The sequence below is a fragment of the Stigmatopora argus genome, chromosome 7, assembly GCF_051989625.1.
Source record: "Stigmatopora argus isolate UIUO_Sarg chromosome 7, RoL_Sarg_1.0, whole genome shotgun sequence".
NCBI lineage: Eukaryota > Metazoa > Chordata > Actinopteri > Syngnathiformes > Syngnathidae > Stigmatopora > Stigmatopora argus.
In genome coordinates this window covers 14621183-14634735 of record NC_135393.1, presented here as the reverse complement: position 1 = coordinate 14634735, position 13553 = coordinate 14621183, and the positions used below count along the sequence as shown (strand labels likewise).

General features: G+C 38.2%; 1 protein-coding gene across 2 annotated transcripts in view; it reads left to right on the top strand.

The window, feature by feature from the left end:
* LOC144077324 (protein ELFN1-like) overlaps positions 1–13553 on the top strand; it is a 52239-nt gene that overhangs the window by 23613 nt on the left and 15073 nt on the right. For both annotated transcript variants that reach the window (XM_077604972.1, XM_077604971.1), the window contains exon 2: positions 2271–2338. The gene's annotated coding sequence lies outside the window, so the exon portion shown is untranslated. The remainder of the gene's footprint in view (positions 1–2270; positions 2339–13553) is intronic.

Here is a 13553-nt window from a genome sequence, read left to right as displayed (position 1 = left end):
CTCACTGAACGGCGAGTGTGAGGTGCACGGATGTATTAGAATGTGCTTTGATGCAAATTCTTTCAATCAGCCGGCTTTGTTTTAATGGTGAGCTGCTGAATACAAGAGTCTTAACATAACATACTGTAACAACACGGGGGTGAGTTACTGCGTAGGGCCTCCGGGGGGACGTTCCACCACTTCGACTTGTGGTTTAATTCACGGTGGGTTAAATTCACAGTGAGAAAATAGAACATTTTAAAAATGCGGCCCAAATCCCAGCGCTAATTATGTTCTGCTGTTTTTATTTATATACAAAAGCATTTAGGAGATCAGCGTTTCTCTGTATTTTAGAGAGGGTGTTACATAACAAAATAAATTATAATCCAAAAATCAATTTCCATCGCTTGCTTTGAAAAACCCAATGAAAACAGGGTCTCTCGAGAAATGTAATTTATCTTGCAGTGCAAATTAAAGACTGACCAACTGACACGTTTACCTAGTTACTACTGCCTACATCGTAATTTCCCTTGCAGCTACCATTAGGCAAGCCTACTGGCTAACCATCTGATCTCCCTATCTTGCTACAAGCTGCTTGTTTTACTCTGTCTTCTTTGTAAATTCTCCCTTTTTGTGATTGTATCAACCTCTGCAATGCCTCACAGATGCGTTGCGTCTTCTAAGGATGTTACTAAGCCTAAAAGGCAACGGATAATGATGACAGTCGTCGAAAGAGTGCAAGTTCTCGATATAGCAAAGGATGGGAAAACATACCATTTGGGAGCGAATGAATCCACCATTGGCTAGGACGATGCTAACATTAGGAAAACATCTTCCAGCACTTTTAGTAAGACAGGTCGTTACATCTTGTCATAAGGCTATCTATCGTCCGTATGGAAGCTGCTTGGGCTATATGGATAGTCAACTACTGAAAGAAGATAGCCTTGAACATGAATATCATCCCGACGTAGTTAATATTAAGTGTTATTACTTCACAATTGTTCTTGTTAGTGAAGGTATAGTCAACAGGATCGTAATAGGGGAGTTAAATAATTGTGCAGAGAGGGTTTTACAAATCCAAATAATACTAGACACCATAAAAGCACTGTCACTACATGGCGGCAAGTCTTGGAACGTAACTTACGCGATAAACGAGGGTTTACTGCAAACTGAAAATGTGGATTCATCTGGTTAGTCACATTGGACTGTGATTATTTGTACCGTTATCTACCAAACATCCATCTAGTGACTTATCGGGAGCTATAAATTCTTACTGCCTTGACTGTCAAAGTGACTTGTGCAATGTCCTTCTTTTCACACTTATTACTAAAATCAAAATGAAATAAAGTGTTTTTCTCCACCATTCCCTCCGGAGGATCACTTTAACTCAAGACAGGCCACGGGGTCTGATTTATGAGAAGGTTGATCTTCATAAAAACCCAGTAGGATGCTGCAGTCATAAAAGTTACGTTTTTTTTAATAACCTTGCAGTCATAAGACACCAACAGGCTGTTTGAACACCAGCTTAGAAGACAAAATGCATCCACACATTTTATTTAGCTAATGACATCAACAGTGAACTCCCCTGAATAATAATAAAAAGTATCCAAGCCTAACAAGGCACACGTTATACACAAACGTATGCGCTGTCCTATATTTTCACACGGGGATCATTTGTTTGTTATTAATTAGTTGGTAACGATGTGTTGTCATAGTGTATTAAATGTGTTGTACAATATGTTTCTGTATTAAATTGCAGTATCTTGGTGAAAAAAGGACAATGAACATTTTACATGGGATATACTGTAGTTAGAATATGTTATCAAGTAGTGGTCTTTATGTTAGGTGAGGTTAGAACTTTATTTCATCCCGTAGTCGGGAAATGTCTTGGTTGCAGTAGCAACAGAGACACAAGACACACAAGACATTGTAGAACTAGGTAAGAAACTGGAGCCAGTCTGGAGGTTTATTGCCACTTTGTAAACTAGGCTATATTTCTTTTAATCAAAAAGGTTGGTGTGTGTCATTTAGCCATTGGGAATGGGAAGCTGCTTCATAAATTTATATATAAGCATATTTGGGTTTGGAATCAGCAGTTAATTTGCACTCCATTCTGTCAAAATTCATACTGCAGGTAATAGTTGCCGATATACTTTTCCTATCAGTACGCAAAGTCGTTTAGAAGTACTCAGAAACTCTGGCTTCGTGCTCCCTCGACACCATTTAAAAGTGTAAATATCAGAGCGCATTCCTTGATTGCTATTGTTTTTTTGTGCTTTGTGTGATTTCAGAGGCTTCGCTGATGGAATAAAGACGAGATGTGAGGAAGTGTCACCTGCGACTGTGAAACACTAGCCAGGTAATGTGAATGGACAGGTGCGGGAGCAGAGATCAGCAAAAGCAAACTATATAAAATGGCATTTCTGGCGAGTGACAGAGTTGTGATCAAAGAGTAACAGGTGCAGGCTTTAATTGAAATTGGCCTTTTTAATAAAGTGGCAGAATAACAATGAAGCTAGAGCGGATTAATACGCGTCTGCCTTCCTCCCAGATGATTTCAACTCTCGCTTGATGTTGTGACAAATACAATTGACTTGTTGCCTTTGAAATAAGTCATTTAGGCTTAATTCCTGCTGCGCTGCTGACAGCGTTTCAACACGGCGTGGTCGTAGTTGATGATGCCATAAGCTTTTCACATTTAAATTACAGTGAAGATGGACCAAAGCCTTAGTTGATAAATCAATGCTAAAATTCATTAGAATCTATATCTATCCAGATTTAAAGGATTCAATTTTTTGGTCACAGTTTGGCACTTGGTCCTTTTTGTTTGTTTTTATGTTTTAATCTAGACTTTTTCCGCCTAACATTTTGGTCTCAGTCTTCTCGAATAAAATGCATGTTTTTGTATTTTGCGTGTCTGTGTATATGTGACGTACATAAATACTATATTTGCAATATTTGTCACACAAATACTATAACATGTTGGGTTTTACATCAACATGTAACTAAATTCATCATTTCAAACTTACTTATGGATATACTATTTATGTACGTATGTTAATATTGACCAAGTTTATTCATCTATGTTTCAATATTGCAGTCAATTTTATTTGTCTGTCTTCATTTTTGTCTACAAGAGTTAAAAAATTATACTTTTTTTGGTTTTACAATTACCACATGATTAAAAATATTAATTTTGTTTGTGTATATTGGCCAAGGGAAGACTATGGTATTATTTATTTTTAATGGAAATATAAAGGCGTTAAATTCGAATACTCATTTCTATTTATCACAATAAATTGTCCGAGTACGTAGGCGGTAATTTATTTGGTGATATATAATAGTATATTGGTAGGCACTTTATTGTGGCTGTGTTATATAGAGTTAGAAGCTGTTTTTATGGTCTAAAACTGCCATATGCTCCCATTACCAGGGGCAGTAATTAGGGGAGTTTCTAGGGGTTCTGCCGCACCTGGGCCCCGGTTTTAGGACGTAAAGGGAGCATGGAGGAGATTACAAAACAAACATCAGATGATCCCCCTCACGCTGAGCTGGGTGTTTGTAGAGGCCCGCAAGTAAAAAGTCATTAGGGAAAAACCACGCACCCCAATTTGATGGTCATAAGGGGCTGCATGTTAGGAAAAGACAGTTTCCTCACTCATAATCTATGCCTTTGTAACAACCAGCCTAGATCAATGTAATGTTCTTTACTTTGGAGTAAAGCAGTGCAAAGTGCTAAAGAAGTGCAAGATCTCCACTTAGTCCATAGTGCCATTACCCGCCTTTTAACGGAAAAACTTAAGAGGGAACACTGAACTAATTTCTTAGTCTCCTTCCAGTGGCTGTCTGTCCAATCAACCATCCATCCATTTTTTTGTGGCTCTTATCCAAACAGGGTTTGCAAATCCAGCCAACTGACTAAACCAAAATGACCAGTTCATCGCAGTACTTAGGATTATCTTTTTAACAAATATTAGTACAGTACATTTTACAATGGGCCTTGCTTTATGCAATAGCTTTGTTATTGTAGTTCTCTGCTGCTTGCTGCTGCGTCATTAGGAGTTCAGCCAGGAGGCATTACAATCCTCCGGTAAATGCACTCCGAGACTAATTTGGCTACAAAAAGACGTCAACAAAAAGTGGAAAATTAAGATGCGGGGAAACACAGGACAGCGTTGAGCACTACACAGCTGCTCGCTGTATCTCGTGGCCTTCTTGACGAGACTCATTTACAGTAAACAGATGAGTTAGGGATTCTGTTTATATGGCACCGGTGGGGGTGCACTGGGGTACATGGGAGGTGATTGTGGGAGAGACTGAAAGATGCTTCATGCACACAATGATCTATTTATCAAATCCCCATCTGAAGATTTTTTCTCCTCCTCCTCGCTGACCTACTTGCGCAATCTCTTCACAGCACTTTAAATTCAACTTTAACAACACTTTTTGCTTGTTTTGTTGCCTTCAATATCCATCCCCCCTTCCCACAGTTTTTGCTGCAGCGCCATTATCCCATTCCCTCTCCCCCCCTCACTCATTTCATTTACTTTAGATTGCTTATCGGCCCCCGGAACAAATAAGATACTGTGGAGACAATTGGACACTGGGCTTGTTTTTTTTCGTGTGTGCTCAATTTGTTTTCAAATGAGAAGAGTGGGAGAGTGTGTGGATGATAACACAAGGGCGAGAAATAATAACAGTGCCACATTTGTTCAATTAACATGTAAACATAGGGCTTGGAATATGAGCTGATTTGGGGAAATGCCGTGTAATTTGTTGCAATCACGCAACCTAATTGCAAATGTATATTTTTAGAGTTTACAATTATGCAGATGACATTGACATGAAGGACTAACAAGTGTGTTGTCTCAAATATGTTGTAGCAGTTGTTCACATGGTGGATTGCTTAAAAAATGCGACTAAAAATGTGTCTTGTGAATTCATAATTAAATACAGCACAGAAAAAAAGTATTATCGAACCTGCCAAAATTTTATATAGCACATAAAAAAATCTTTAAGTTGATAAAATAAAGCTCTGAAATTATGAAAAGAAGACCAATAAAGCTTACCTTCAGCTTCTTCTACTGTAAGTAATGCTCAGCTCCGTTTGTTGGCAAAAGCTGCCTTTCTTGGAATCTAAAAATGTACAATAAAAAACAAAAATGAATTTTACAAATGGTAGCAGACCATATTCTGGACACTACGGTATGCAAAAAAAGGGACAGAAACCGTGAAATTGGCTGGCAACCAGTTCAGGGTGTACCCCGCCTCCTGCCATTAGATATAGAGGATGGAGCTCCATCACAATTCATGTTGTTTCTGTATGCCTTAATAAAAAGGCCCTTTTGAATGAGTCTAAATGTTGCTTGACATCACAATGTCGTCTAGCAGTCAGTCAGGGAATATTCCCAGAGTTATTTTGGGTGCGCCGGCAATGTATTGACATCAAATGCCACATCGGGAAAATGTGAGTTGACAGCATCCGACAGACGGCGCCATGCGACAAACGTGTCAATGGTTGTCACTCCACTTATTTGATCAGATACATTGCACATGGACTACATTCTCATGTAAAGAGACCGGCGGGGCTGTTTGTCACTAAGCTATAGTGTATGAAGAGTAAGGCTAAACGTGTATTACCGTGTTTAAATTGCGATAAATTGACTTAATAAAAACAAAAATCAACCACCAAAGTAACTTTTAGGAGAAGGCGTAGATTGAGTTACCACTATCATTTTTTAGAGTTCCACACACTAATTAAATGTTGTAATGCTGTCAGAGTATTCAAAAATAAATTATCAAGACTTGCACAGATGCACAACTATGTAAAATGTACAAAAAAATGTAACGTATGCTTCTGCATAGTTGGAGACCAAAATGTTAATTATGAGTAGTAGAATCACACATACCACATCATTCATCAAACCTTTCACAACTATGTAGATATATTATTATTTGACTGCAGATGCTATGTCACAAATCAGCAAACAAGCAGATTTCGGAGGAAACCAAGGTGAGGGAACCGATGCAAATTAGATCTGAAGTGGCACAGTGTTTATTTGAGGCAACCGTGCCAGCTCTGGCTCTTATGTTTAGCATGCCGCGTTCCTGATTCACTTAAAACCCGCTTCAGTCACTTTATCCGAGTATCGAAGTGTACGCATGTTAATGATTATCATCATCAGCAGCAGCCATCATCCTATCTACAGGTAGCCGGTCTGCCACTCAGACCCAAGTCAGAGTGATTGGATTAGCATACATCAAGATCTTATCGCAGCGTGAGCGGCGACCTATCGGGTGGGGCGACTACATTAATGCTAGCGATGGCATGATTATGCAGATATGATGAGCAGATGATGGTGTCTTGATTGTGAGCTGGAAGTTAATTTAGCGGTAAAAGGTGGCTGTGATAGGATGGGAGATGCATTGGACCCCAAAGCAGTAACAAACCTTGGAGGAGATTTAACCCTATGACTGTCTAAAACACATTTTTGTGAAAATTTAAAAAGTCGCATGACAGGCCTGATTAGCTGTTCGAAAGTAAACAAAAGACGACTGCGGATGAACGTTTTTTACTGGACTTTCTTCGGCTTTTTAAACTCGAAAAAGATATTCATAATGAAAAGTTGAATTATGTCAAAGCTAATATTAGTTTGATGGGAAATGGTCCCTACGACATCAGAAAAATTGTGCAAAAGAAGGAATTAGAACCTTCATATATAAGTAAAATGCAATTTTTCGAAAGCATAAATCCTCCCAGCATTGGGCAAAAACTGTAGAATACAAAAAAAGAAAATAGGAGTGACAAAAAAGGTGCTACTAAACAGGCAAAAAAGGACTGCCAAAAATCTACAATGCAAGGCAAACAAAATTAGCTCTGGTTGAAAGAAAGACGAAACCCTAAACTGGTCACCAGTCATTCGTAGGGAACACACGAAGACAACCAACCAAAAGTTGGTTGTTCAGTTGGTATGGGTCAGGAAGCCAAGAGTACAGGAGGTGAGGGTTAAGGTGATTTGTAAAAATGGCGGATATTGGGAAAGCAAAGGAAAGAGAAAAACGTAGAGGACAAGGAAACAGAGGAAGAGGTCGGTGTGTTTCAACTGATACACTTCCTCACTGATGTTGATTCTCATTTGTCTTGGTAGGGAAGAACTGAGATGGAATACAAATGATAACACGCATACACACGCCCTTATCCTCACCCCCTTCATTTATTCTCTCAACACTTTCCATTCTGCCTGCTCAACTGATTTCCGGCCTGGCGTCTCAGCGCCCAGTGCAGCTGCACTTTGCCGACCCAGATTTCTCTGCATCCGTCGATCCTTTTACTCACTCTCGCGTAGATCCAACCCTCCGTGAGTCGCCTATGGTGTAACTGGCCTAGCTGACGTCACCGCGAGCCGGTCTCTCTTAGCGTTAAGTTGGAAAGCCGACGCATCGCTGTCTGTCGGCTCAGGTGGCGAGATGTGAAATGGGAGGTGTGGGACCACTAGCCAGAGGGCATCGCCAATGAGATGAGTCATGTGTCCTCATGTGACGGTATGGAGATGTTTGAAGACGCTAAATAGGTTCGTTATGAAAGCGTTTACTTTCGACTTGCTTCCTTTGTGACTTCAAAACATGAACTTTACTGAAGGTAAAGGGCAAAGGTAGATCAAAACAAGTTTGTTCTGGTTGAAATTTGTCATCTATGATTTGATTGCAATTGCCTTTTTAAGTCAAACCACTCTGCAATCGAGCAGATGTGAAACTAGTAATGGTGTGATGTCAGGCAACTTTGTACGTATTATACAAATACTTGAAGACGATGTACACATGTTTTGTTTGGTCTGAAAAAAATAGAATAGATTTTTCTCCAAGGCCAAGAGGCTCTGTAGACAGAACAGCTTGGATTGAACCGACAACATTATATTTCGTGCTGGGTGAATTGTTTACTCATGTTTGATGATGTGTCTTTAGATGTATTGTTGAGGATACCGTTATATATGGAAAAAACAAACAAATGCTGTCTTCCCGACAACCCACTCGCCAATAATCACGTCTGTTCTTGACAAAAAAATTATCCACCGTCACAACTGCACGCCAATACAAAATTTAAAGAGTTTAAATGTAAAACATGAGTTATTCAAATTGGATCCAGTCAGTCACAATTGATGAGATGGCAAAATGGAAACTCAATTGCCCGAGGAAGGACATTCTGACCACTTTCAGCACAAATTGTATAGAGAACCTGATTTAAAAAAATTAAATTAAAAAAAAAAAAAAAAACTGAAAACATCGTGAAAGGTCGCGTTTTAAAGGAGAAGGATTTTTCCAGTGTTAACAAGGTTTTGATGATCATTTTATTCTAATCTTCATTCATCCTGGATTTTACACTGAAGGATATTTTAAATTAAGTGGGGTGATTTGATCAAGGCCGCATAAAAGGCTAACGGGTACGTTTGGCCTTTCTCCACCTGCTCTGTGAGTCATGTGATCTTCTAAAGCTAGTAGACAGCGCAGGCCGCTGGCAGTAGTGTCAGAAACGCTGGTGAATCATTGGATGAAAATCGTATTTTTCTCTACAGAAAGTATGCAAACACAAGACGTAAATATTTGTGAAATGTTCATTCATTTGAGAGCCAAAATTGTCTGTTTGCAAAAATGTAAGTTTGATCATTGAACACTAAATATTCTTGAATATTAAAGAAAAATTCAAAAAAAAAAACTAGCAGGCTATTGACTGACAGTGTCTAAAACCAGAAAGTCATATTTTAAAAATAAGTAGCATTCACAGAAATTTATGAATGTGGGTTCAAGACTATTTAGGAAACTTTCTAGTAGATTTTATATTCTTTATGGTGTTCACAAAATTGCATGATAGGTCTGTCAAATACTGAATCATCTTCATTGTGTATTCATTGGCTGGTGCGACTTATACTCAGGTGTCACTTGTCTGAAAAATACGGTTTTCATATATTTTTTTTAAAAGGACAAGGAAAGGTAAAAAAAAGTTTTTAATTTGAGTAACTTATAAATAGATATGGTATATACTACAGCAATGGAGAGTGTGGGGGTTCAGCAGGGGGTTGATGGCGCCTGAGTGGACGGAGGGACCGCCTAGGGTGGAAGTGCGGTGAGTGGTCGTGGCAGCACGACCATGGCTGAATGTCAGTTAGGTAACACTTACACCCACGCGTGTGTGAGGGTGTTAAGTGGTCACAACATGGCAGGCAATGGTGGATTCTTGTAGAAAAAGGTCAGCTGCTGTATATTTTAAATGTGTAAATGTGCGTAAATGTGAATACACCCTTATTGGACTCCAAGGACCCAGGTAACTTAAGCTCCAGCTAAAAAGTTAGCCATCTCAGCAGAAACAACGGCAAAATTATTCACTCTACTCTACATAGCTAAAAGCACTGCAGAACTAAATGATCAACTCAGCTGAATGAACTCAAGAAGGGATTCAATTGGGAGCGGTGAATCAGTGTGTTAGGGGAGGTTGGCCAGTGACCGAGGGTTTGAATCTTCGACTATCTGCTAGTTATTCTTGAGTACTACAAGGTCCTTGCATGGTAGCAAAACTATCGATAATAATGTTTGAATGGGAAGATGTTTTGAATAACTGGGTTGAGTTGTTCTGAATGGCTCTTCAGTTTTCTGGAGTCAACAAAGAGGTCAAGTCTTTTGCAATTGAATACTTGGTGGCGCTTTTCCATGCATCGTATCCACAGGGTCACTTTTAGTTGTCCACGATATATGCATGTCTTCGTATTTTTAGCATTTCGTTGCAGGCGCTTTGAGCACTTCCTTCATTCGTTATTTACGAGCTAGAAAAGGTACCAGAAAAACTCCAATCAAAACTTGGAAAATTACTAAATGAGACTTTAAAATCACGTGGTTATCTTAAAGTAGTTGGCACACTAATAATGAGGGGAATATTTAGATTATATTTTTAGAAGTTCAAACTTCACATAGCAAATGCTTGACTTCAAGTTAAGTTTTTAAACCGCGCTGAAGGAGTTTTTATGGAATTTCAATAGAGACATTGAATATAATACTAGACTCGTGCGTGTGTATGAGCGTTTTAGTGTAGTGCTTACGGCCAGCAGGGGTGAACGTGAGTCAGTGACCTCCGCACTTTTACATTTTTTAAAACAGAGCCATGAATAATAGATCAGGATGGAGCGGAACAACGAAGATAAAATCTGAATTAAAATAAAAGAAATTAAAGAGATTGCATGTGAAAAGGCAACTGTGTACGTGCATACGCACATTAAGCAAATCACATTACATCCTCCTGTATAGCGCTGCATTTATGTCATGATGCCATATTTCCAATTTGTAATGCTTTTTTTTGCCTCCGAAAATTACAGTTTGAAGTCAGATCTGGATTATGGGATGTGACGAATTGAAATTGGTGATCCATGAATTACTGAGTGTATCCTATATGCTTTACTATTACATTTTATTTCATTGTATTATATTGGAAGAGAAGTAATAGGTTTGTCTGTAGCTTTTGCATCATGATTTTATTTAATAGCATTGCACGTCATTGTAATAGGAGTTAATATCTTGTTGAAAACAGAGGAATTGTTTTTTTCTCTCCTGGCTGTTATTATCATCGTAATTTGAGTAAATCTGTCCACATTACCGATCAAAGAAAATTGCATGAAATCTGATTCCGAGTGCGTTGGAATTACTTTTATGGCATCAAATTGTCATCGAAGTGAACCCTTACTGAAAAATCTCGTATCATTGATTTAAATGCTACTTTGATGATGTTCCATTTTTGCCAGTGTTTTTCCCCTTAAAATCAAACGGCCAATGTCACGTCCTTGGCAGAAGTGACAAAGCAATTAAAGGATGTCTGTTCTCTCTGCATTTCAAATAAATTTCACATTTTGTGTATGGCTGTGAAGTGAGATGTTTAATTTGGAAAGAACACACACAGATGGCCTGTCGAAAACCAATTTCTACGTTGCCAAATGCCACCAGATGCTTTGGCTTCCAAAAAGTTAGTCAAGTTACTTTTGCAACATAATTCAGATGGACGACAGAATGGCGATAACAAGAAATGCTACGCCAATTTCTTTACATTTCATTTCTTTATATTTGCCTTCCAAAAGCTGAAAACACTTCTTTCAAAGTTTCAAATCCGACCGAGTTTTTCTTTCAAATAATTTTTTATATTTAACATTTCGGGGAGAAAATTCGCTCCTATATAGTACATTCCTCCATCTTTGAACCCCTCTGCACACATAGCATGCGATCAAAAACAAAACGACTGCTTGGCTTCATAAGATGCTCATTAATTAATTTACATAAGGGCGTTCAAACCATTTTCTTCGCAAAGCACGGACAAATAGACTTAGGGACAGTTTTTTTTCCCCACAGCCATCAGCACTCTGAACTTGCGTTAGCACGACACAAAATCCCTTCTGTGCAATAACTTCGGGGTGTGCAATAACAATGTGCAATATCTTAAGATTGTGCAATATTTTAGAATTTACCTTGCCAGGATGTGACTTTTTATATTTTTATATTACTTATTTATGTTTTTTTTACTGGGAAACCCACTTTGTGGAGTAGCAACACCCTTTTCGTTATACGCAGCTGTGTATGATGGCAATAAAGGCTTTTGATTTGATCTCGAGGGGTACTTAGAGAAAAATCAAAAGGATGCAAGGGCCACCTTCAAAATCATTCCACTTCTAATTGTTAACTACAGAAAAAAAACTTTTTTCAAAAGTTTTTTTCTATGCATTACACAGTTTAAGCTTCTTGTGTGGGCCATATTTAATGATGTCATCATTTGCTCTAGGCCAAGAGTGTCAGACTCGGGTTGGTTCGCGAGGCGCATTAACGTCAACTCGATTTGATGTGGGCCGGACCATTTTAGATATATTAGATCTTTTGTTCTAAATGGATTAAAGGAACTGGATTAAAATCCCTAAATATTATTTTTTTATTTGAGTTTTTTTTTCTTAGCAAGAGAAAATCATTTATTTAATAATTGGTTTTCATTTCAAAAGGAAACCATTTTTTTAAAATTATGTTCCATATTAAAGTGGAAAATAGAAAATATTTTGATATATTTTTAGATTTTACAAAATGATTTTTGATCTAAAAACACAGAAAAAATGTTTAAAAAATTACAATTATTGATTTAAAAGGGGAAAATCAGGAAATATAAAATTCATCTCTAATCTTCATTTTAATTTGATCCTAAAACAGAAAGTCGGCACTCATAATTTACTTTCTCGGGCCACACAAAATGACGTGGCCGGCCAGATTTGGCCCCCGGGCCGCCACTTTGACACCTGTGCTCTAGGCCAATAAATACTGGGCAGAAGTTGCAGTTGGCCCACAGCCCCTACCTTTGGCAACCCCTAATCTATTGTTTCAACAAATGGGACAATTGAGAAAATATTTACAGGACCCCGATGTGGGACTCCATGGACAGCTACTAATGACCATTCACATTTCCATTCCCAGTTGTCACACTGACCTCCATTACTCTTGACTTTGATCATTGTTATCGTCATCATCTTCATCATCATCATCATCCTTCCCATCACACTGCCACCAAACGTGGGACTCCCGACCGACCATGTCTGCAAGCATTTAAGCATCAAATGACTCCTCCGTCGCCCCGTGCGTGCGTGCCCGCGCACGGGTGTGAATAATGAGGTGATTTTTATTCGTCCTCCTCGTCCTCTCGCTCTGTCAGGGCCGCTGATTCAATTTGTATGTCGCGATAGAAAAGGCAGATAGTGAGGTGTGCATGCGCCCGTTTGTGAAATGTGTGTTTGTGCTTGCTGATTTTCATCTTTTAGACGTGAATCAGAGATAGATGCGGCGATCAAGGCTATTTTTGACAGAGGAGTGTGCGTGCATTTCACTCAAGAATTTGATACGTGTTTAATTCACAATCTTACACTGACCTCTAACATTAATGTCATTAAGGTTTAGACTAGACAATCAAACAATAACAGGTTTTATTTGAATTTTGTTCTTTTTTTGTATGTTTTATTGCATGAATGGAAAAAAAATTCGCCTTTTTTAGCCACTGTTATTGTATATTTATCTTATTTTGCACTTCTTTTAAATGTCGTCTATTTTTACATTAAATAGATATCGGTCAATTTTGAATTGGAGATTTACCTTAATAATAGCTTTAATATTTTTGTATTTAAATTGATTTTATCAGATTACTTTTGTTGCATTGGACCGGGATTTTGCTAATTGCCTGTCTGTTTTCTAATTATTATATTTCCTTTGTTTGTTGCTTGCCTTTCTGTTTTTTGACAGATAGTTTATTTTAGAGAATAGAGCGCCTTGCCTGCACTTGTCTACCACATTTAGCCTCTAACACTACAAAAAAGAAAAAAAAGAAATCTGTGAAAGTCACAGGGATTCTAAAATTTAGGAATACAACAGCAAACAACGGAATGTAATAAACTTCATTTAAAAACCACTTTCTGAACTATAAAAATCAACCAATCATGTATCAAAAACCATGGAAACTCAAAGGGAATGACGAGGATCATAATGAAAAAAGTGAAGGAGTGAACAATAATAAATAATAA